General features: G+C 36.2%; 1 non-coding gene across 1 annotated transcript; it reads left to right on the plus strand.

The window, feature by feature from the left end:
- The first annotated feature begins 20,042 nt into the window (after positions 1-20,042).
- Positions 20,043-20,145, plus strand: LOC128195693 (small nucleolar RNA R71). Its single transcript, XR_008247489.1, has one exon. It is a non-coding gene; the product is annotated as a small nucleolar RNA R71 (small nucleolar RNA).
- The last annotated feature ends 2,600 nt before the right edge of the window (positions 20,146-22,745 follow it).

Here is a 22,745-nt window from a genome sequence, read left to right on the forward strand (position 1 = left end):
TATGAGGGTCACATACTGGTACTAGAGGCCGAGGCGGTTGGCGAGGATGTCGATGCGGCCAGTGATGTCGAGGTTGCCATATTACGATGGGAGGGGTTTCGACGGAGGGCAATTTGCTTATGTATGCAGAGATTAGCACAATGAGGACTAATTCATACTATGCCGGAGATTCAAAATAAAAATGCTTGCCAAGTTTGTTATTTTGAGGGAGGGGGAAATTCTTTTTTATATAACTTGTAAGCTAACTTCTTTGGAACCATCTCCAATTCTCTTCATTGTTTCATTTTCATAGAGACATGTATGTGTTAGGTGTGCTAACTCTAGGACTCTCGACCACCTTGCAAAGAAATTGGTTGCTCTCTTATGCGAGACAAAAGGATAGAAACATGTTTTGTTGCAATATCTAATAGTTCCTTAGATTTAGTAGATTATGTCATCATCAGCGCGTGTGATTCCACAAGGGCCCTGTTTTGAGGCAAACATTTTGGAGATTATGCTGCATGGTTTGTTGTTCTCTAGTTTGATCTTTAAAATCCACAACAACAACTACCTAATTGTGGCAAAAAAATAACAAGTTAACAGATATAGATCTTTCATTATAAAACATTGGATAAAACCAAATCTGCAAATACATGAACCCTAAGAAAACCTTCCAAGAAGGTGATTTATAAAAAACAAAAACAAATACAAAAGAAACAAGCAATGTAAATTCAAAAGATGTGTAACTTCTCATAAATTTAGATTCCACAAGTAAAAAGTGAAAAAAATAAAAAATAAAATATTAATGATGTTAACTTCATCATAGTACCTTTAGTGCCCAGGAAAACGACCACACAGTTTCAACCTATAAAAGTGTGCAGCCACGAAATCGTACAACATAAGCTTATGAGATTTGCTTGAAATTGGATTCAGCATCTTTTCTATTGTTAGGGTTCTTATCAGGGTTCCACTTCATAGCAATCCTTCGATAAGCATTCTCGAGATATCATCGTTGACACTTCGATCTACCTGAAGAAGTTTGTAATAGTTCACTCCCATTTTCCAATTTCCGTCAGCCGGAAGAACAACGTGTGCGTAGTTTAGAGTCACGGGTGGAAGAAAGAGACGAAGCAGGAAGCAAAGATGACACATTTCAGAAAAGAGGAGAAGTGATGTGGCATACCATTAGCCAACTCAGCCAAAATTTAACGCCGTTACTTTTGGAGGACTAAAAATTATAGTTTCTTAAAAGTGAAGGATCAAAGTGTACCAAACTTTTGGAGAGGAACGAAATCCAAAATCGCCTCATAGTTGAAGGACTAAAAACATATTTAACCATAAATAAAATTACACAATTGACGTTTGTTGATTAGAGGTAATTGGTCAAAGGAAAAACGTGTGTTAGTCAAAGAACATACATCTGTTGGTCAAAGAATAAACGTCTATCAGTATTCAAAGTCATAAAAAATTGAGGGTAAAAATATTTTAAAAGCGCGAGAAAGAGCACTTGGTTCACTATTTATGTGCCCACTTTCTTCATTGTAGGTCGAACACCTCTAGGGAAGCTTTCGGTGACCACCAAAGGTAATGTTTCTTCACTTAACACAAATGTCCATTGATTAATGACTTTATGTATGATTTTCTTTCATTTTAATCGATTGATTTCGTGCACAGACACCATTTGGAACACTATTGAGTTCTCTTTTTTCCCTTTCTGGTGGTTGTTGTCTTCTGCTCACCGTTACAGCACCGGTCTACTGTTAAGATGTCAGCAAGTGTACCGAATCGTATCAAGTAATAATAAAATTGTAAGACCAAGTATCGTTTCCCAAACGACTCACAACACTAAACAGTTATGTTATTACTCAACTAATTAAGACTTAAGAAGAACAATTTTTGGGTTTTTGAATGCAAAACCAGAAAGTAAATATGAATGCAAATTGATGAATTGAGGCTAAACACTAGAATGAATGGATGCAGTTGAAAATATGAGATGAATATTGTTTTAGGGTTCAAATTTCACCAAGTTTTCTCTCATGCATGTATGAATTCATCTTCTTTATTAATGTTAATATCACTTTCTAATTTACTTAAAACGCGATGTCTCGACGAAGAAAGCCTATCCTTAATTACTAGTTTACAATATCTTGTCTCCCTAGCAATTAATTCTACATTACATACGCACATAAGCTTAAGATAACCAAAACTCATATCCCTATGTCTAGGCAATACTGCTTTTAGGAGCAATTCTCCAGATATAGGTTTCCCCGTATGTGTCAATATCACGAAAACCAGTAATCATGCCATGAATGAGTTAAACATAACAAGCATTGAGCAAAGAAGAATAACCCTAACAATTAATGAAAGAAGCATAAATAAATAAGAATCAATTCAAATACATGAGAGTTAAGAGGTTACATCTTCCCCAACAACAAATTGAATTTAGTTCCCCCTTGTGTCGATTCTGACATTGCTGTAATTCACCGTGTTTTATATGAGATCTTATCTGTGAATGCATGACATATGTTTTAGAAAAGGAAAACCACATGCACTTTTGTTGAACTTATAATATGTGGCAAAACAACAGTTAAGTCAAATTCATTATGAAGTAAGTCGATTAAAACTAGTGGCTTTGCACAAACATTTTCAAAGTGTGCTGTGTGTATTTTTGGAAAGAAAGTTTTTCAAAACTGCATTGAAGTGTTACAAAGTTGACTGTATGCGTAAGCTACTCGACTTAGTTAGTTATGTTTTGAAATTCTGTTAGTGCTTGTGATGTCTAACGACTATATTTTATATCTTTCACCAAGCATTGATTGTGAGTCAACTATATTAAATGCGAAATCAATTAAGTTGGTTTGACTACTACTAACTTTTATAACTGTCTGAGTATAATTGACTCTATTAGTAGCATAGTCGACTTAGGAGCGTCAGTTTTGTAAAAAAACTATATATAGACGCGAATTTGATTTTTGCAGAGACTTTTGTGAATCTAACGTTTTGATTGAATTGTTTCATATTATTGATCTTTGGTAGAACGTGTTAAAGCTCCAAGAATCCATCAAGAAAGACCGAGGTGTTCATTCTTTGGTGATTGCTTGACGAGCAAGAATCTGTGCTCATTGACTGATTGATCAACCTGCACTTGAGGTGTCTGATACGTGATCAACTTCTTCTCTCAATCTTGTTAAGATTGTGGTTGCCCTGTTGTGACTACAGGAAGAGAACGTGCGATATTCTAGACTTTGAGGATTGTTCAAAGTGATTAAAGACTGTAGGAAATGGGACATCTTGCTGTTGTTCTTTGTTTGTATATGCCTATATTTTGGTTAGAGGGTTAGAGAAATGTTTTATATTTTGACGTGAAGGTCGCTATAAAAGCCTTGTTGTAAAAACCTTGATCATTATAGTGCATTTGCTTCCTGGGATTGGAAGGACACTGAATGTAGGCAGTTTGGCCGAACCAATATAAAAACCTACGTTTGAATTCTCTATCCTTGCACTTTTAATTTTCTAAGTCAACTTTACTTTTCACGTAGTCAACTATTTCCGTTGCACTTAAAAAATTCTTATTTCAAGAAACTTTTGAAAGATCATCCTTTTGTGAAAAAGATTTTTAAAAGACTCTGATTTTTGTGTTTCACCAATTCATCGCCCTCTTGGTATTGAAACTAAGCCATTCTACATCAACATCCTTGATACTTTTGCTCTTCTTCCAAATCATACCAATAACCTACAAAATCAAGGGAATTTAGTGATAAAATCATCAAGTATACCCTCTACTCACTTATTAACAAAAATATACTAAAAACATGAGTTCAAGCAAGCTTCTAAGTCCAAAAAGGGTTGATTTAATATCAAAATTATATCACATATAACGGTATATTTAACCGTTATCACAACGCCAAACTTGAAACTTTGCTTGTCCTCAAGCAAAATATAACTTGGCTTAAACAAAATACTCATACTACAATGATCTAGCACAACAAAAAGCATTTTCTTTTTAGACAAGTAACTCACTCGTAAATGCTCATCATAGAAAGATTAGTCAAGATATAATGAGGCTTTAGCCAATCAAGCTTCAATTGTGGTGCTCACATAGTCAAGACATATAACAGATGCAAACTCATGAAAGATAAATAGCCAAGCAAGAATGTTATCGTAAAGTGCATGGAACAATTTCTCACCAAAGACAGTATTTCACTCAAGCACTCAAAAATGTTTCACTAAAGTACTCAAAAGTGTTTCACTCAAACTCAAAGGTGTATAGTGAGGTGCCACTCTTACACTCTACCATCACAATGTCACATGAATCAACTTTGCCTTTCATTTAACCACATATCAAACACACTCACAAGCAAGTTATCATCACAAGGACTTTTTGAGGTTTGTAACATGGCCAGGCTCAGAAGAAAATTGGTTTTTTAGACAACAAAATGCTTGAGTTAAGAGAGTGCACAATTCATTTATTCACATTAACAATCACCTTTCTTTCTCCTTTTATGTGAGAAACCAACCTTGAACTTATTCCTAACTTTACATGCATTGAGCTTAACCTTTTCTTCTTTTCTCTTTTCCTCTCTTTTCTTTTTCTTTTGCTCTTTCTTTTGCCCAATGCTCTTTAATGAATTTCACAAAGTTCTTTACGGTTCCTCACCACCCCACACTTGAACCATTCTCCATTACCACAAAAACATACTCTACTTAACTCAAGGTAAGGATTTCAAAAAGGGATTTTCCACTTTCAACTTTAAGCTCAAGGTTCAAAGGGTAAAGAGAAACATTGTTCTTTGTTGGATTCACCTATTAGCATTGGCTTTAAGGAAGAAGAAAACATGGCCTTGATCATATGTAACAAGCAAGCAAGTGGTTCAATCATAAAAAATTAGGTAAAATCATTCATGCTTCCAAAGTAATAACATTCAATCAATCAAAAACTCTGCATTCCAACCTCTCAGGCTAAATGAAGTTCCACAATTTAATAAACATCCTGCTTAGCATATTAATCACAATTAAAATCGTGCATCTATGTTTAACAATTATGAGCAACCAACATCTATGCTTAAAAGCCTCACCAATCATTAACTCAACATGCATCATAGAACAATAGAGCAAACACAAGAATATTACTCATCACAAACAACAGTTTATCACATCATACCAAACCATTGCAGCACAATTCAATAAACCAAGTACATAAACAAGCTAACATAAAAACAAAATAAACAAAATTCAAATAAGCATAAAAATAAAATAAAAACATAAAAATCCTGATCCAGCAGCATCCATCAGTAGATGCTTTCATCTGAATCTTCCAGCATCCATTTGTAGATGCAAATCCTTCACATCAGCATCCATCAGTAGATGCTCTCAGTAACATCCATCAGTAGATGTCTAGTAGCATAACATCCATCAGTAGATGCTCTCAGTAACATCCCTCAATAGATGTCTAATCTTTCTAATCAGCATCCATCAATAAATGTTGATCTTTCTCATCTTCATCGGCATCCATCAGTAGATATCGTTAGTAGCATCCATCAGTAGACGCTTAATCACATAACATTCATCAGTAGATGCTTAATAACATAGCCTCCATCAATAGACGCTATCATTCATCACCCTCATCATAGCAGCATCCATCAGTAGATGTTGTCATCTGAGTCCTCCTAGCATCCCTCAGTAGATGTTGTCCAGCATCCAATAGTAGATGTTGTCATTACTACAACACAAAATCAAATCCAAACTACACAAATAATCAATTAAAAAGAAAAATTCAAAAACTGGGTTGCCTCCCAATAAGCAATTTTTTAACGTCACGAGCCTGACAAGCACAATCCGCATCTATCATGTTAGTGTTCCTTTTGCTTTCATCACACCAACTTAGTTGCAGCATCTTCCTGTTCCCATCTTTACCCTCCTTGAATAAGGAGCCTCAATCTCAATAACTCCATTCTCTTTGATATCTTTAACCACTTCATGCACAAAGTCTGCCTCAATCTCAATAGCTCTATTCTCTTTGATATCTTTAACCACTTCATGCATAGAGTCTTGGTGAACTAGTTTCTCTTCATTATCTGCCTTCTTCATCTATAATTGGTAGTTTTCTCTACTTTTAGACCTAAATACAAAAATTCTAATGGCACTTGAAGGCTGGTGCTCAGCGCCCTCATTGGGGCGCCTAGGCGATGATGCGTGACATCCTGCGGTGAGGGCCCTTAAAGGGGCAGTCAGGCGCCCTACGAGCTTCTTCAACCTTCTTCTCTTGATGATCTTGTGCTCCTAGTACAAATTTTCGAATTTTATCCTGCAGACACTAAAGAACACTGCACTAGAACACTCAATTAACACTAAAAGATAAAAAAGATAAAAAGATAAAAAAGATAAAAAGATAAAAAGATAAAAATATAAAAAGATAAAAGGATAAAAGGATAAAAGGATAAAAAGATAAAAAGATAAAAGGATAAAAGGATAAAAAGATAAAAAGATAAAAGGATAAAAAGATAAAAAGATAAAAAGATAAAAAGATAAAAAGATAAAAAGATAAAAAGATAAAAAGATAAAAAGATAAAAAGATAAAAAGATAAAAAGATAAAAAGATAAAAGGATAAAAAGGTAAAAGGATAAAAAGATAAAAGGATAAAAAGATAAAAGGATAAAAAGATAAAAATATAAAAAGATAAAAAGATAAAAATATAAGTCTAATCGGTTAAGAATCACACAAAAGTATAGTTTAAACCACGAGTCCCCGGCAACAGCGCCAAAAACTTGTTAAGATGTCAGCAAGTGTACCGAATCGTATCAAGTAATAATAAAATGGTAAGACCAAATATCATTTCCCAAAGGACTCACGACACTAAACAGTTATATGATTACTCAACTAATTAAGACTTCAGAAGAACAATTTATGGGTTTTTGAATGCAAAACCAGAAAGTAAATATGAATGCAAATTGATCAATTGAGGCTAAACACTAGAATGAATGGACGAAGTTGAAAATATGAGATGAATATGTTGTTGGGGTTCAGGTTTCAAAAAGTATCCTCTCATGCATGTATGAATTCAACTTCTTCATTAATGTTAATATAACTTTCTAAATTACTTAAAACCCGATGTCTCGGCGAAGAAAGCCTATCCTTAATAACTAGTTTACAATGTCTTGCCTCCCTAGCAATTAATTCTGCATTATATACGCAAAGAAGCTTAAGATAACCAAAACTCATATCCCTATGTGTAGGCAATACTGCTTTTGGGAGCAATTCTCTAGATCTAGGTTTTGCCAGATGTGTCCATATCACGAAAACCAATAATCATGCCATGAATGAGTTAAACATAACAAGCATTGAGCAAAGAAGAATAACCCTAACAATTAATGAAAGAAGCATAAATAAATAAGAATCAATTCAAATACATGAGAGTTTAGAGGTTACATATTCCCCAACAACAAATTGAATTTAGTTCCCCCTTGTCATGGGAAAACTAGATGAACAATGGAATGAAAGAGATAGAAAAACCCTAGAAAAGTCCATGTCATTGGCGCTTAGCGCCCCACTTAAGGCGCCCAGGCGTTCTGCGGGAGAAAACTAGGGCGCTCAGGTGCCCTTCTGGGCGCTCAGGCGCCCCATAGTACAAAGTTGGCACTCAGGCGCCCTTCTGGAGCGCCCAGGCGCCCTACACTACACAAACTGGTGCTCAGGCCCCCAGAATGTGTTGTCCAAGCACCTTGCGTGACCTCTTGTGCTCCTTTTTTATGCTTTGACTGTCTCTCTTGAATTCTAACTCCTTTGTTGAAAATAGAATGACTTAATTTCTCACACAAAGAGGGGGGGGGGGGGGGGGGGGAATTGGTGAAATGTAAAACAACGTTTTCTTTAACTCTTTTTCGCAAAGTGGATGCCTTTAAAAGCTTTCTTGAAACGCAAAGGAAAAAGATTTGTTTATGCAGCGGAAATTAAATCGATTTAGTACAGTATGAAGTCGACTGAATAAAAGAGTGCAGGGATAGAAAGATCAAACACTCAGTTTTGATACTGGTTCGTCTAAGCCTACATCCAGTGTCCTTCCAACCATAGGAAGCCAATGCACTATAATGATCAAGATTTTTACAACAAAAGGTTCTTATAGCGACCTCACGTCAAAAATATAAAACACCTATCTAACCCTCTAATCAAAATATAGGCATATACAAACAAACCAGCAGCAAGAATCTCCTCTCCTGCAATCTAAACCCTTTGAGTCAGCCTCAAAGTCAAGAACGCAGCACGCTCTTCTTCCTGTAATCACAATAGGGAACCTCAATCCAATCTTCACAAGATTGTAGCCTTTGATCTCTCAGTTACACCCAATGTGCAGATATGATCAGCCTTTGTACGTGCAGTTAACTTGTTCTTCAAGAATCCACAAGTAGATGATCACCATGGTCACTTCTTGTTTCTTAGAGCTCTTTCTCTCTTTCAGTAAGAATGCACTTTCTGCAAAAGATATAAAAAACTGTTAGATTCACAAAATTTCTTACAAAAATCAAGTTCGCGTCAATTTATAGATTTTCACAATTCAGAAGCATTTTAATCGACTTAGCTACTGATGCAGTCGAATATAACAATTCTGTTATAGTAGTTAGCAACAACCAATGCAATTAATTGAATGTACAATTAATGCAGTCGAATCTCATTTAATGTTTGGTCAACATATTTAAAAATATAGCCGTTGTAACATTTAATTTAAGCATTAACAGAATTTCAAAACTGTAACAAACTTAGTCGAATGCAGGTTGCATGTAATCGACTATGTAACATAGTTAAACAAAGTTTTGAAAAACTATCACTTTGAAAATCCTCACAGCACACTTTGAAAATGGTTTGTGCAAAGCCACGATTTTAATCGACTCACTTCATAATGAAGTCAACTTAAAATTGTTGTTTTGCCACACAATTAAAAGTTCAACATAAGTGTTTGTGGTTTTCCTTCTATAAAACATCAGACATGCATTCACCAATAAAATTAATTATATAGCACAGTGAAATGCAACGTATTAACACAATCATGTTCTCAATGCTTTAAACAGATTTACATATTGATTAAAACATATAGCATGTAAGCAATAAAATATGTAACACATAAACAGTACATGTTACACTACAGGAAATTCATTGATTACCGGCGGGCTATTAGCGACGGCCCTTAGGCCTTCGGTAAAGTTTGTTTACCGAAGGATTTTCCGAGGGTCTGTAAAGCAGTACATAATTGGAGGATTTTGGCCTTCGGTAATCGACATGGGACATTACCGAAGGAACTTGACCTTCGGTAAGTGGTTGGTGTATAAGAAAATTTTTCCCTCCCCCTCATTTCGCGAAAGCTCTTCTTCCCTCAATATTCAGAATCTCCCAACTCTTTCTTCCCCTAAGTCCTTCTCCGAACTCCCTGTACTGCTTGTGCACACTGTTCCCTCCACCATCATTGCGCTCCAGCCTCATCGTTCACTCAAGGAAGCCATCTTCGTCATTCGGCCGACCATTCCAAGAACGTCCTTAGAGTCATCTTCTCGAAGGGTCTGGGTCGTTGGCTACCGGTGTTCGCCTGCGTTAGCTGCCGGAGTTCGCTGCTCACATTATCATTAGGGCAAAAATCAGGTATTCCCTCTCACATTTTCATTTCGCATTCAAACACATTTGCCCTCCCTTCTCTGATTTCCCCAATCTAAGAATCGTCACAATTATTTGGTCCAAGGGCCGTAGGCGCGGGGTGCTGGAGTTCGCCTCCCTCTATTGTGCTTCAACCGCAACGTGAGCTCGTGAAGCGCCATTGCAGTTCAATCGTGCCTCTGCAAACCTGTATTGGCCTGAACTTCACTTCCGTTTTGAGGACTCCTGTTCGGGACACTTCACTCGCGAGGTAATATTCCTTCGTTCCCCACCCGAGACCCTACAGATATGAGGTACATGTGTTGGAAATGTGGTGTGGTGTGTGATTCTGTATTGTTGTGATTATTGAATTGTTGTGATTATTGAATTGATGAATTTGTAATTGTATAATGAGAAACATTTGATTCTGTTCCATTTATCTTCTTTCATTTGATTTGCCTGATCTTGTTTCTGGTTTCTAGTTCTAAATAGGAATGTAGGTTAGTTATTGTGTTCTCATTCAAACAATCAAACATGAGACAACCATAAGCATAAAGAGTTTATTTATGAATGTACATATACCTTGAGGTGCTGCGGAACTCATAGAGCTTGCCACGGTTGGAAAAAATGATGAGGGCAACCTCAGCATCACAAAGGACTGAGAGCTCATATAGGCCTTGTTGAGCAAGCCATTTCTTCTCTTGGCAAATGTGACTTGCCTGTTGATTTGGTTCTTTATTCTCTTCAGTTAAACCCTCCCTCTTCCCATCTCTATTTTCTCTGTCTACATCTCTTAAAAACACACACTCTTTCTTGCTCTGGAAACTCTCTTTCTTGTATTGGTTAATAGAAGATTGTGCTTTCTTAAATTGACTCTTTGCTTAGGGTACCGAAAGGGATAAAACAGTAGTGCAATACTGGAAATAAAAGAGGAAACCTGAAAAAGGTTCCCTTATGTTTTTTTTTCATCTCTGTGCCGTATACCCTCCATAATATGTGTAATCAGCTTACTAACTTACCACAATTCGACACCTCAACTTTTTGTGTAAATGCTACACACATTTACTACTTCATTCAACTTTGTTTAAGCTTCAATGGGAAATGTATATTGAGTTAGTAGGTTATGTTCACTAGCAAAATACCTTTTGATCTAAATGTTTGTTAAGTTGTATTCTATCTAATGTATATTCATTATATAATTGATTTTGGATTGTAAAGTTTGCAATTTCAGCAATTTGAGCATGTATGAATTGTCTATTTTGATGATAGCCTTGATGGGAAATAAATTGTGCAATTTGAGCATAGAAACTTATGTTGATGTTGTTTTAGTTTGCTGCTGATTGATCTATCTAAAAGACTATAGCCTTGATGGGAATCTGCCTTTTCCCCTAAACCTAAACTTAAAATAACTCACAAAACTGAATAACAGTACATAATGAGCATATAGGAGGAGAGGTTACTTGTTAAGTAACCCTACCGTTCAACCTTTCCAAAATAACTTTCTGTCAAAGTTATTCACTGTTTCCCCCTGAAATTGGCTTGCATAATACTCCCACATATGAAATAAGGAAAGAGTGAGTAGAGGAATTGCCCATTATTGCAATATAGATGTCGTGATTGCACCAGATCAATGATAGAAGTGAATGTTAATGAGCCTATTTGGAAGTAGAAGCCCACCCTATAAGTTATTACAATGTTTGATGGTGCACTTTCACACTAAGAAGTGGAAACTAAGCTATTACAATGTTTGATGGTGCACATGGAATTGCTTGAAAAGCATTTTTCCAAGCCACTTTAAGTTGAAAATGAACACAAAATGGAAAGAAATTACAAAGGTTCCGTGATACCAAGCCAAATTTACAATGCAATGTTGGTACAATGAAAAAAAGCCAAGTGTGGCAACTAGTTCAGATTGGTTGAAGACCAAATGTGATGTGTTTTTGCTGCTGAAATGGTTGCTGGACCAGCAATGTTAAAGTGCTCTTGGAGTCCAAGCTTGAAGCCCTTTTAACACCTCATCCACTTCCTAAGATGCTACCCCCTTGGAGCAAGTAATCTGAGGTAGAAACAGTGCACCAAAACGTCACAGCACCAAATCAAACACTAAACCAGTCAACAAACAAATCAGCTGCTGCACCAGGATTTAATTTTCGCAGTACAGTTTTTTGGCACAAATTTCAAGGCAAACAAGTTGAATTCAAGTGAATTTAAGCTTGGAATAACAGAAGGGACACAAAAGGAACCTAGTAGAGGCACTAGAACAGATTAAACAAGCAAGAAAAGACTCAAAATAGTGATGAAATTGTGTGCTTCGAAACTGTTTGATAAAATTCAAAACTGTTTGACAAAATGCCCCAAAGAACAGCAGATTTTGTGTTTCTTGTTTTTGACCTTTCAAATCTGGATTGCAGGGTTTAAATTGCTTTTTATGATTGTTATACACTTGGATAAGCATATAAATGTAATTGGAAACTTAAACCCAACTTTTGCCAATCCAAAAATGAAAATTAGAATATGAGTAATGCCACACAGCACAAAAAAAACATTCTGCACGAGAAATATGATTGGAAATTGGTGGTTTCAGTGTCAAAATTGATTGGCAGTGGTGAAAAGGCTTAAGTGAGACATCAAAAAAGTGTATATCATCATTTTGAACATGTTTAAATTCTGAAACAACAAAGAAACATTCTGCATCCGAAAATGAATGGTCCACTTCCAATTTTAAGAAAAATTGATGGTTTAAATGGTGAATGGCACATTGGCTGGAAAATGACCAAATGAACAGTATGCAGAAGTTTTAAATGGTCAAATAAACTGTTCCTAATGTTCACAATGCACAGAAACAAGGGGAGGCAACAATTGGCAGTGGCTGTTGTTATTTATGCAGAATAAAAGCACCAAAACTGCACCAAAATGAGAAATGTAGGAAAAAAATTGGAAACTGCAGTGGTGAAAATGAACAGTAGTGATTCAAATGTTCAAATGCCACTTCAAACAAGTTTGTATCATCAAATGGAATATGTTGAAGCACTTAAACAGCCACAACAAAGTCCATATCAGTTTTGACTGGTTTAGTTCCAAATTTAACCAAATTTGATGACTGAAACTATAATTTGATACAAAGGCCGGAAAATTACCATATGAACAGTAACAACAGGTTCCAAATGGCCAATTATACTTGAACAAACAATCAATCAGCACAGAAACACATTGCAGCAACAATTGATAGTGGTAGTTCCCAAAAATGCAGAAAAATATACTAAAAATTGTTGCAGCATGAAGAAAACAGCAAGTTCAAAGCTGGATGGATCAACAAACATGCAAGAAAGGTCCTAAGCAACTACATCTAGCTTCAGAAATTGAGCTAGGGAAATAGCACATGGCCTAAGACACACAATGATAGCAGCACGGTGCAAAGCTGGATTAAAATAGTGACATGTAAAACAGATTTTGGAATCAACTCAACCATTCATTTTTCAATTCTGTGATTGATTGGAGTTGCTATCACTTGAGACATGCTTAAAATCTTAAAAGAAACTTGTGTCAAGCTTTAGACACAACAAAACTTAGCAGAAACAGTATTGACCAAAGCAGACCAGAAATTGAATTGCAGAATTGTGAAACAAAGACAACACAAGCTACTAAAAGGAGGCAACTCAGGTATGCATTTTGCATTTTAGTGATTAACAAGAGTTGCTACTACTTGAAACATGTTTAACAATAGTAAACACACTTGTACCAAGATTCAAAACCACAAAATCTGACCAAAAACAGTAAGCACAACTTGAAACCAGTGAAGAGTGTTGATGCAAATTTTTAAAACTGGAAACAATGTTTGCACTGCTATTAGCTCAAATGATCAAAGCTGGACATGGTGCCATTGCTTTTCATGACCAACATAGAGCAGAAATTGCTTTAAACAAAAACAAAACCGAAAAACCAAAAGCGAGACAGAATCAAACTAATGTAACAGTAAAACAATGCAGTAACATTGCTTGTCTAAGACTTAGATAAGGAAAGAGTTTTGGAAATCTTTATTCTATTTCCCTTTCTTTAGTCTTAGTTGTAGTTGATACTTCTTTGGATGGGAAGTCCCTAAAGGGGTTGCCATCAAAACTGTATTAAAGTAGTAACCAAAACAGTAAAACAACTATCTAAGACAATTCGAAAATACAAAGAAATGAGTGCACAATTCAAAAATACAAAGAAATAGAAGATTTGACTATTTATGGACCTAAGATTACACTACACCATGGTAAATTTGTTAAGAATGATGATGTGCAATCTGTAAAAGACGCCTAAAAGTGTGTACACAAGTTGTTACCTCCTAGAAATGACTAAGAATGGACTCAAGAATTGATTCCTAACACACTTTCTTGAAATCACTACTAAAACCTCAAAAGGGCTACTAGAAATGCACTAGAATGGTCAAATTTTGATGACTGCACTAAACTAGCCTAAGAAACTTCAAACAAACTGTCCTAAAAAGTTTAGGATGGTAAAACAATACTAATTAGAAAGTCACCCTACAAAAACAACTTAGAACTCAAAATATGACACCCTAGAACCTAAAACTAATTAGTAGAATACACTAAAAGTGGTCATAATGCATAGTGTAATAAAGTAGTAACCAAAACAGTAAAACAACTATCTACACAAGTTTTAAAACATAAAAGAAAGATAGAAATGAGGGCACAATGAGTTGATACAAAGTATACAAAATTAGCACTAGAAGTTTGAGTTTTTAGTGACTAAAAAGTGTACTTATAAGGTGAGATATTGTCATTTCACCTAATGTAGACTCATTCTAAGGTATGTAAACATCCTAACAAGTCTAACTTAGTGAAATCAAGGTAGGAAAGTAGTGAAAAGCAAAGAATTACCTCAAACTCAAAGTTTGAGTATTTAGAACATAAAAAGTTTGGGTATTTTAACTAATGTGATTGTCAGTAGATACTTTTATAGCTATTTGATTGCCTAAATTATGTTAATATGTATTATATATCCATGCTTTTATAGATATTTGATTGCCTAAATTATGTTGATGTCTATATTGTATGTTCATGTATATTGTCTTTCATTTATTAGGCTACAACTTGATTAAGTTAAGTAGTCATTTAAAATCCTATCGTACTACACATTCTCAATGCAATGAGAAGGGTAAAAATACTATAAACACTTAGAACCTACAAAATATTTGGAAGTACTCAAGACAAGAGAACTTCAGTAGTAATAAGTTGTCTCCTCTAACTTTAATACACAATCCCTTAGGATGTCTAAGGCATTTCAATACTGAGGACTTCTCTTTGCATGCCCTTATTGAATGCCTATGACAATAGTGTTCAAATTGCCTTCCATGTTCGACTTGAGTAGTAATAGGTTTATTGCTTATGTCACATGGAGTGTTGCTGTTTTGGCTAAGTTTTTATTTGTTTGGCTTGTCACAGAACATGGCCCATTTTCCCAACCATCGTGGATGGATGTACGACCGTTGTTATAATGGAAGGAGAGGTTTGAAGGAATCTTTTGTGATCGGAGTTGAAGAGTTTGTGGAGACGGCCCGACGATATCAATATTATGCCCTTGATGGAGGGATTCGATGTCCATGCATGAAGTGCGAATTGTTGAAACCTCGGCAAGTGTACCGAATCGTACAAGTAATAAACCGGTAAGTCCGGAAATCGTTTTCCCAAGAGATTTGTTTTGATTCACAGAATGATTAAAGTTTACTAATTTAGCGAGTAATTTTACAGCACAAGTAAGATTTGCATACAGATGAAATTAAAGTGGTAAAAACAGATGAATTAAAGTTCACTGGGGTTGATTTTCAAGTTCATCACTGAAGTAATTTTTCTACTAACACAATTCCTCAAAATTAAGCATCAACATCCTAGGCGCATGCAGTCCTGATCTCTCAGATGACCGTTCAGAATCATTCAAACTAAATCCTAATCTCTTAGATAATTCAGTTATCAGATTTGCCTTAATCACAATGTCACAGATGACTAAGAATTTCCTCCTATGTCTAGGACTCGAAATCCTTTAGCAGTTCTATCCTAGGTCCGCGGTCTCATACATTTCTCAATGATTTAACCGTTCAAATAGCTCAGATTCTCATCATAGGCATGAATAATAAAGATAGAACACAAAATTCATACAAGATCATGCATTAATATAGAAATTACAAAGAGTTTCAGAAATGTACTCTCAACCCTAGTGAAATGGAGTTCTAGCTACACATATACATCATAGACACGATAAAGGATGGATTGGATGGTAGAAAGTGTTGAAATTCCACTCCGGAGCACCCAAAACGAGCATGGACGCGAGCTGCAGAGTCTCCCCTAGCTTCTCCCCTCCAGAACTGACTGGTTTCTGCCTCTGGATCGCGTTTTTAAAGAAAGGACCTTAAGTGATTTTTCGCTGGGCGACGAACGTACGCTCGCTGGGCGAGCGTCGGTCGCTAGGCGAGCTGGCTCGCTGGGCCACTGGTTCCTGGTCGCTGGGCCACTGGTTCCTGGTCGCTGGGCCACTGGTGCGCTCTGGCTGGGCCACTGGCTCGCTGGGCCACTGGTTCCTGGTCGCTGGGCCACTGGTTCACTTCTGGCTGGGCCTCTGGTGCGCTCTGGCTGGGCCACTGATGCACACAGGGTCTCTTTGATATTATCCAATCCTTATTCTATTGCAAAAATAAACACACAAAAGCATCAAAACACACATTTAAACATTACAAACTATACTTACATCATCAATTATATACTTTTCATGAGAATTAACACTTAAACTTATTCAAAAGCATAAGAATTTAAGGAACAAAAACAAGTAAAAATTACACCCATCAAACTCCCCCAAACTTATATATTTTCGTGTCCTCATGAAAATACACAAAAACAAAAGAAAAACAAACCCAACAAAGTAGTTAGTATTCCATCACATAATCTCTGTCACAAAAGTAAGGATTGTACCTACATCTCCAAATATTCAGATCAAATGTTATAACTTATATATTGACAAGTTCTTGAATCCAAAATGATAAGACAACCAGAAAAAGAATAAAAACAAAAATGCTGAATCAGTGTTTACCTCAACCTGCAAGTGTTTACACTCTAATTCACACTCATATTGTCATCAACTACTTCATCAATTTTTGCAAGTCATCTCATATACACTTCAAACATTCTGATTTAAATCAAAAGGACTTTCTCAGGTTATAACTTGGCTTGGCTAGAAGAAACATGGTTTTACAAGGAAACAAAACAACACTATAGAAGAGGAGAACAAGAACATAACAACATTGAAACTTTATTCATCAACTACCTCTTCATTCGTCACATAACACATTTTTTTTTTGAATTTTTCTCTAACTTTGATACTTTATCATATTTACATGATACAATAACCCTTTTTTTTTATCAGTTTAAGATTCAACTGATTATGATTTCCCCCAAACTTAATTTCTACCTATCTCTTGACAATTATGTTTCTTGTTCTCTTCTCCTAGAGTGTTGGATAAGGTAGATTGTTCTGTAAGAAGCTCAGGGTTCACAACAAATATATATAAGGCTCAAAGAGGATAACAATGGATGAATATTCACATATGGGTAGTCATATGGCCAAGTAGTAAATTTCAACAACAACAACTGCCTTTCTCATTTCTAAACCAGAATGCAACCGTAATAATAAGAATTATGCAAAAACCAAATTCATAGCAATAACAACTTCTCACTTGCTCTCAAAGCTTTCTCAATACACTCAGATATTCAACTTCTGGGTCACAATCAATCAGATTCAAGAATAAATCATATATAATCATAACACAAGTTCTAAAACTCAGATTCTGCAATAACAATCTCACAATCATGGCAATTATCATGGACAGAATTCTAAATTCAAATTCAAACTTCAAACACACAATTCACAATCAAATCATTGCAGAAACATAAATCAATCCACACAACCAACAGATTCAGATTCAATCCACACAACCAAAAGAACTGAAAACATAAATAGATAGAGTTAGAAAGTTGGGTTGCCTCCCAGTAAGCGCTTGTTTAACATCTTTAGCTTGACACTAAGAAGCTCTCTGTGGTTGAGCCAACGGTTTGAAATCATCCTTCATGAATATTATATGCATGGAATAAGAAGAAGGACTTATTCCTTTCAGATCAGAATTTGACAAAAACTTGTTGAGACTTCTATAATCAATACACATTCTCCACCCAGTCACTGTCCTTGTTGGTATCAGTTCATTTTTCTCATTACAAACCACAGTCATACCACCTTTCTTTGGCACGACTTGAACTGGGCTCACCCAAGTGCTGTCAGATATAGGGTAGATGATACCTGCTTCTAAAAGCTTTAGAACTTCTTTTCTGACCTCTTCTTTCATCACTGGATTAAGTCGTCTCTGTGGTTGAGCTACTGGTTTGAAATCATCCTCCATAAATATTCTATGCATGCAATAAGAAGGACTTATTCCTTTCAGATCAGAAATTGACCAACCTACAGCTCCTTTGTTCACTTTTAAGACTTCAATTAATTTCTCTTCCTCCAGAGTGGATAAAGCATTGCTGATGATCACAGGTTTATTATCATCTTTTTCAAGAAAAACATACTTCAAATGTGAAGGTAACAATTTCAATTCCAGCTTTTTTTCTTTTATCTCTTCTTCAGTCTTTAATTCTCCAATCTCCACTTCATCAGGTGGAATCTCCTTCAAAGAATCTAGATTCTGTAGACATTCATCAATTAATTTCTCTTCCTCTGCATGTAAGGATTCGCAAGCATCAATAAGAGTTCTTTCAAGAGGTGATGATATATACATCGTCTTTTGTGTAATCATGCAGACTTCCTCAAGTTCATCAGTTTGAAAGCATGTATCTTCATCATTTGGGTGAGACATTGCTTCAAAAACATTGAAATTTACTTCTTCATTCTCAACTCTCACTTTAAGCTTTCCATCATCAACATCAATCAACACTCGAGCAGTCTTCATGAATGGTCTTCCCAAAATCAAAGGAATTTCTTTATCCTCTTCCATCTCCAAGACAACAAAATCCACTGGAAATAAGAATTTGTCTACCTTTACCAACACATCTTCTACTACTCCATGCGGATATTTGATTGATCTGTCTGCCAATTGTAGAGTCATGCGTGTGGGCTTCAACTCTAATTCTCCAATCTTCTTAAACATTGGCAGAGGCATAAGATTGATGCTGGCTCCAAGATCAATTAACGCTTTCCCAATAGCCAGTTTACAAATGGTGCATGGAATTGTAAAACTGCCTGGATCTTTAAACTTTGGTGGGAGCAACTTTTGAATGATAGCACTGCACTGGCCTTGTACTTCTATAGTTTCTTCCTCAATATACTTTCTCTTCTTTGTGAGCAAATCTTTCATGAATTTCGAGTAAGCAGGTATTTGTTTCAGTGCTTCTGAGAAGGGCATCTTGATTTCCAGCTTCTTGAAAATATCAATGAAACTCCTGAACTGTTTTTCCTTCTCGTTTCTAGAGAAAACCTTTGGATAAGGAAGAGGTTTCTCATACATCTGTTCTTTCTTTTTCTCTCCCTCTCTCTCTCTTTTTCACTTTCTCTATCCTCTTTCTCTTCTTCTTCATCTCCCTGTTTACTCATCTCATCTTTTTCTTCACTCACTTTTTTCTCAATCCCTCTTTCTTCGAGCATTCTTCCAGATCTTGTGGTAATAACATTGCAGTTTTCCTTTGGATTTACTTCAGTGTTTGCCCCAAAGTCCTTCTCTGGTTTTTCTTCCAACTTTTTAGCTAATTGACCCACCTGAATCTCCAAATTCCTAAGTGAGGCTTCTGTACTCTTATGGTTGGAAATTGATACCTGCATAAACTGCTGAAGAGTTTCTTCGAGTTTTGAAGTTCTGTCTGTCAGAGTAGGTTGTTGCTGAAAGTTCTGTGGAGGTGGTCTATTGAAAGGAACAGCTTGTCCCATACTCGGATGAGGTCTCCATCCTTGATTAAAACTTTGACCTTGATTATAATTCGTCTGAAGACCTTGATTTCCCATATAATTTACTTCTTCATGAGACATGCTTTGCACTACACATTGACCATTATTATGATTTCCTCTGCATAATTCACAACTTTGAACCATCTGATGTTGAGTTTGAGAAACATTCTGTAGTTCTTTAGGTAGCTGAGATAACTTCTTCATTAATGTCTCAAGTTGCTGAGTCATAATCTTGTTCTGAGCTAGTAAAGCATCTTGAGATTGAAGCTGAAGAACACCTTTTTGTTGAAATTGAGCTCTTTCACTCTGAACTTCATTATCATTTGTAGCCATGTTTTCAATCAGTTCATGTGCTTCTTCAGGCGTCTTCCATCTGATACTACCTCCAGGTGATGCATCTAACATTAACTTTGTTTGGGATTTCAGCCCTCCAAGAAACAGATTTAACATTGTAGGCTCATCAAATCCATGAGTAGGGGTTTTTCTCAGTAGGCCTTTGAATCTATCCCATGCTTGACCTAGAGTTTCATCAGCATCTTGTTGGAAAGAAGAGATCTCCTGCTTTCCCTTATTGACTTTGGACTGAGGGAAGAACTTATTTAGAAATTTAGCAACCACATCATCCCAGACTGTCAGACTATTCTCTGGAAAGGAATTCAACCATATTTTTGCATTACCAGCCAATGAGAATGGAAATAAGCTGAGTCGAATTGCTTCATCTGGAACCTGATGAATCCTCACTGTATTACAAATCTCCATGAAAGTAGCCAAGTGAGTGTATGGATTCTCGTGGGATAATCCATGAAATTGATTGTTCTGCACCAGATGAATAAGAGCTGGCTTCATCTCCATGTTAGCAGCATTCACCACTGATCTTGCAATACTGTTGAAGTGCAGAGGTCCTGAGAAAGTATTATAATCTGCAAGAGTACGTCTTCCTTGCCCAGAACCTTCTCCAGTACGATTGTCTTCCATTTCTTCTCTTTCTTGATCAGATGAAGAGATAATATTTTCTTCAGAAATAGCAGAGGATTCTCTGGATTCTCTACTTTGTCTCCTTCTTCTACTGTTGTTCCTTCGAGCAGTTCTTTCAATTTCAGGATCAAAAAGTAGATTTTCAACCTGTTCTCTGCTTCTCATACAAAACACAAACTAAAAAGAAACAATCCAAAAAAAACACAATTTTTACAGATGACAACAAATATGCACAAGAATTCAAATACGATCACATAAAAAACTTAAACAACAGATAGCTAAAATCAACTAAATCAGATAAACAACAAACAATCAACGAAAACAAAAACAAATCCCCGGCAGCGGCGCCAAAAACTTGTTGAAACCTCGGCAAGTGTACCGAATCGTACAAGTAATAAACCGGTAAGTCCGGAAATCGTTTTCCCAAGAGATTTGTTTTGATTCACAGAATGATTAAAGTTTACTAATTTAGCGATTAATTTTACAGCACAAGTAAGATTTGCATACAGATGAAATTAAAGTGGTAAAAACAGATGAATTAAAGTTCACTGGGGTTGATTTTCAAGTTCATCACTGAAGTAATTTTTCTACTAACACAATTCCTCAAAATTAAGCATCAACATCCTAGGCGCATGCAGTCCTGATCTCTCAGATGACCGTTCAGAATCATTCAAACTAAATCCTAATCTCTTAGATAATTCAGTTATCAGATTTGCCTTAATCACAATGTCACAGATGACTAAGAATTTCCTCCTATGTCTAGGACTCGAAATCCTTTAGCAGTTCTATCCTAGGTCCGCGGTCTCATACATTTCTCAATGATTTAACCGTTCAAATAGCTCAGATTCTCATCATAGGCATGAATAATAAAGATAGAACACAAAATTCATACAAGATCATGCATTAATATAGAAATTACAAAGAGTTTCAGAAATGTACTCTCAACCCTAGTGAAATGGAGTTCTAGCTACACATATACATCATAGACACGATAAAGGATGGATTGGATGGTAGAAAGTGTTGAAATTCCACTCCGGAGCACCCAAAACGAGCATGGACGCGAGCTGCAGAGTCTCCCCTAGCTTCTCCCCTCCAGAACTGACTGGTTTCTGCCTCTGGATCGCGTTTTTAAAGAAAGGACCTTAAGTGATTTTTCGCTGGGCGACGAACGTACGCTCGCTGGGCGAGCGTCGGTCGCTGGGCGAGCTGGCTCGCTGGGCCACTGGTTCCTGGTCGCTGGGCCACTGGTTCACTTCTGGCTGGGCCTCTGGTGCGCTCTGGCTGGGCCACTGATGCACACAGGGTCTCTTTAATATTATCCAATCCTTATTCTATTGCAAAAATAAACACACAAAAGCATCAAAACACACATTTAAACATTACAAACTATACTTACATCATCAATTATATACTTTTCATGAGAATTAACACTTAAACTTATTCAAAAGCACAAGAATTTAAGGAACAAAAACAAGTAAAAATTACACCCATCACGAATGTACAAGGATTTTGAAAGATCATGATGTCAAACTTCACCTTTACCAAAAAGGGTTCATGCCTAATTACACGGTTTGGACATTTCATGGTGAAGAAATTCCTTCGACCTCCACTCTAGCTGAAAAGCGGCTTGCATCAGGTTCGAATACTATTGTACATACATCTGAGATAGATCAATTTGCCTATATGCAAGAGATGGTCGACAATGCTCTTCGTCACCATGTTGAACAAGAAGCAAACGATATTCATGATGAAGAGCCTCCAAATGAAACCACTCAGAGGTTTTACAATTTACTAACAGAGGCAAATCTACCTGTATTTGAAGGTTCATCTTAGTCAAAATTGTCAGTGTGCATTAGACTCATGGCTGGAAAATCTAATTGGAACGTTCCCATTCAAGCAGTGGACTTCTATACAAAATTGATGTTAGATTTGACACCACCAAACAATTTTATGCCGAAGAATTATTACCAAGCCAAAAAAATGTGTTTCAAAGTTGGGATTGGAAGTCAAGAAGATTGAGTGTTGTGTTAATGGATGTATGTTATTCTATGACAATGACAGTGGAAAAAATGATGCATTGTTGGTTGAATGCAAGTTTTGTGGCTCACCTCGATATCATACGATGCATGCTGGACGGAGGCAAAAAAAACCAATTCCCTTAAAGTCGATGTTCTATTTGCCTATAATTCCA

This window comes from Vigna angularis, chromosome 2 (genome assembly GCF_016808095.1).
Source record: "Vigna angularis cultivar LongXiaoDou No.4 chromosome 2, ASM1680809v1, whole genome shotgun sequence".
In the NCBI taxonomy this organism is placed as follows: domain Eukaryota; kingdom Viridiplantae; phylum Streptophyta; class Magnoliopsida; order Fabales; family Fabaceae; genus Vigna; species Vigna angularis.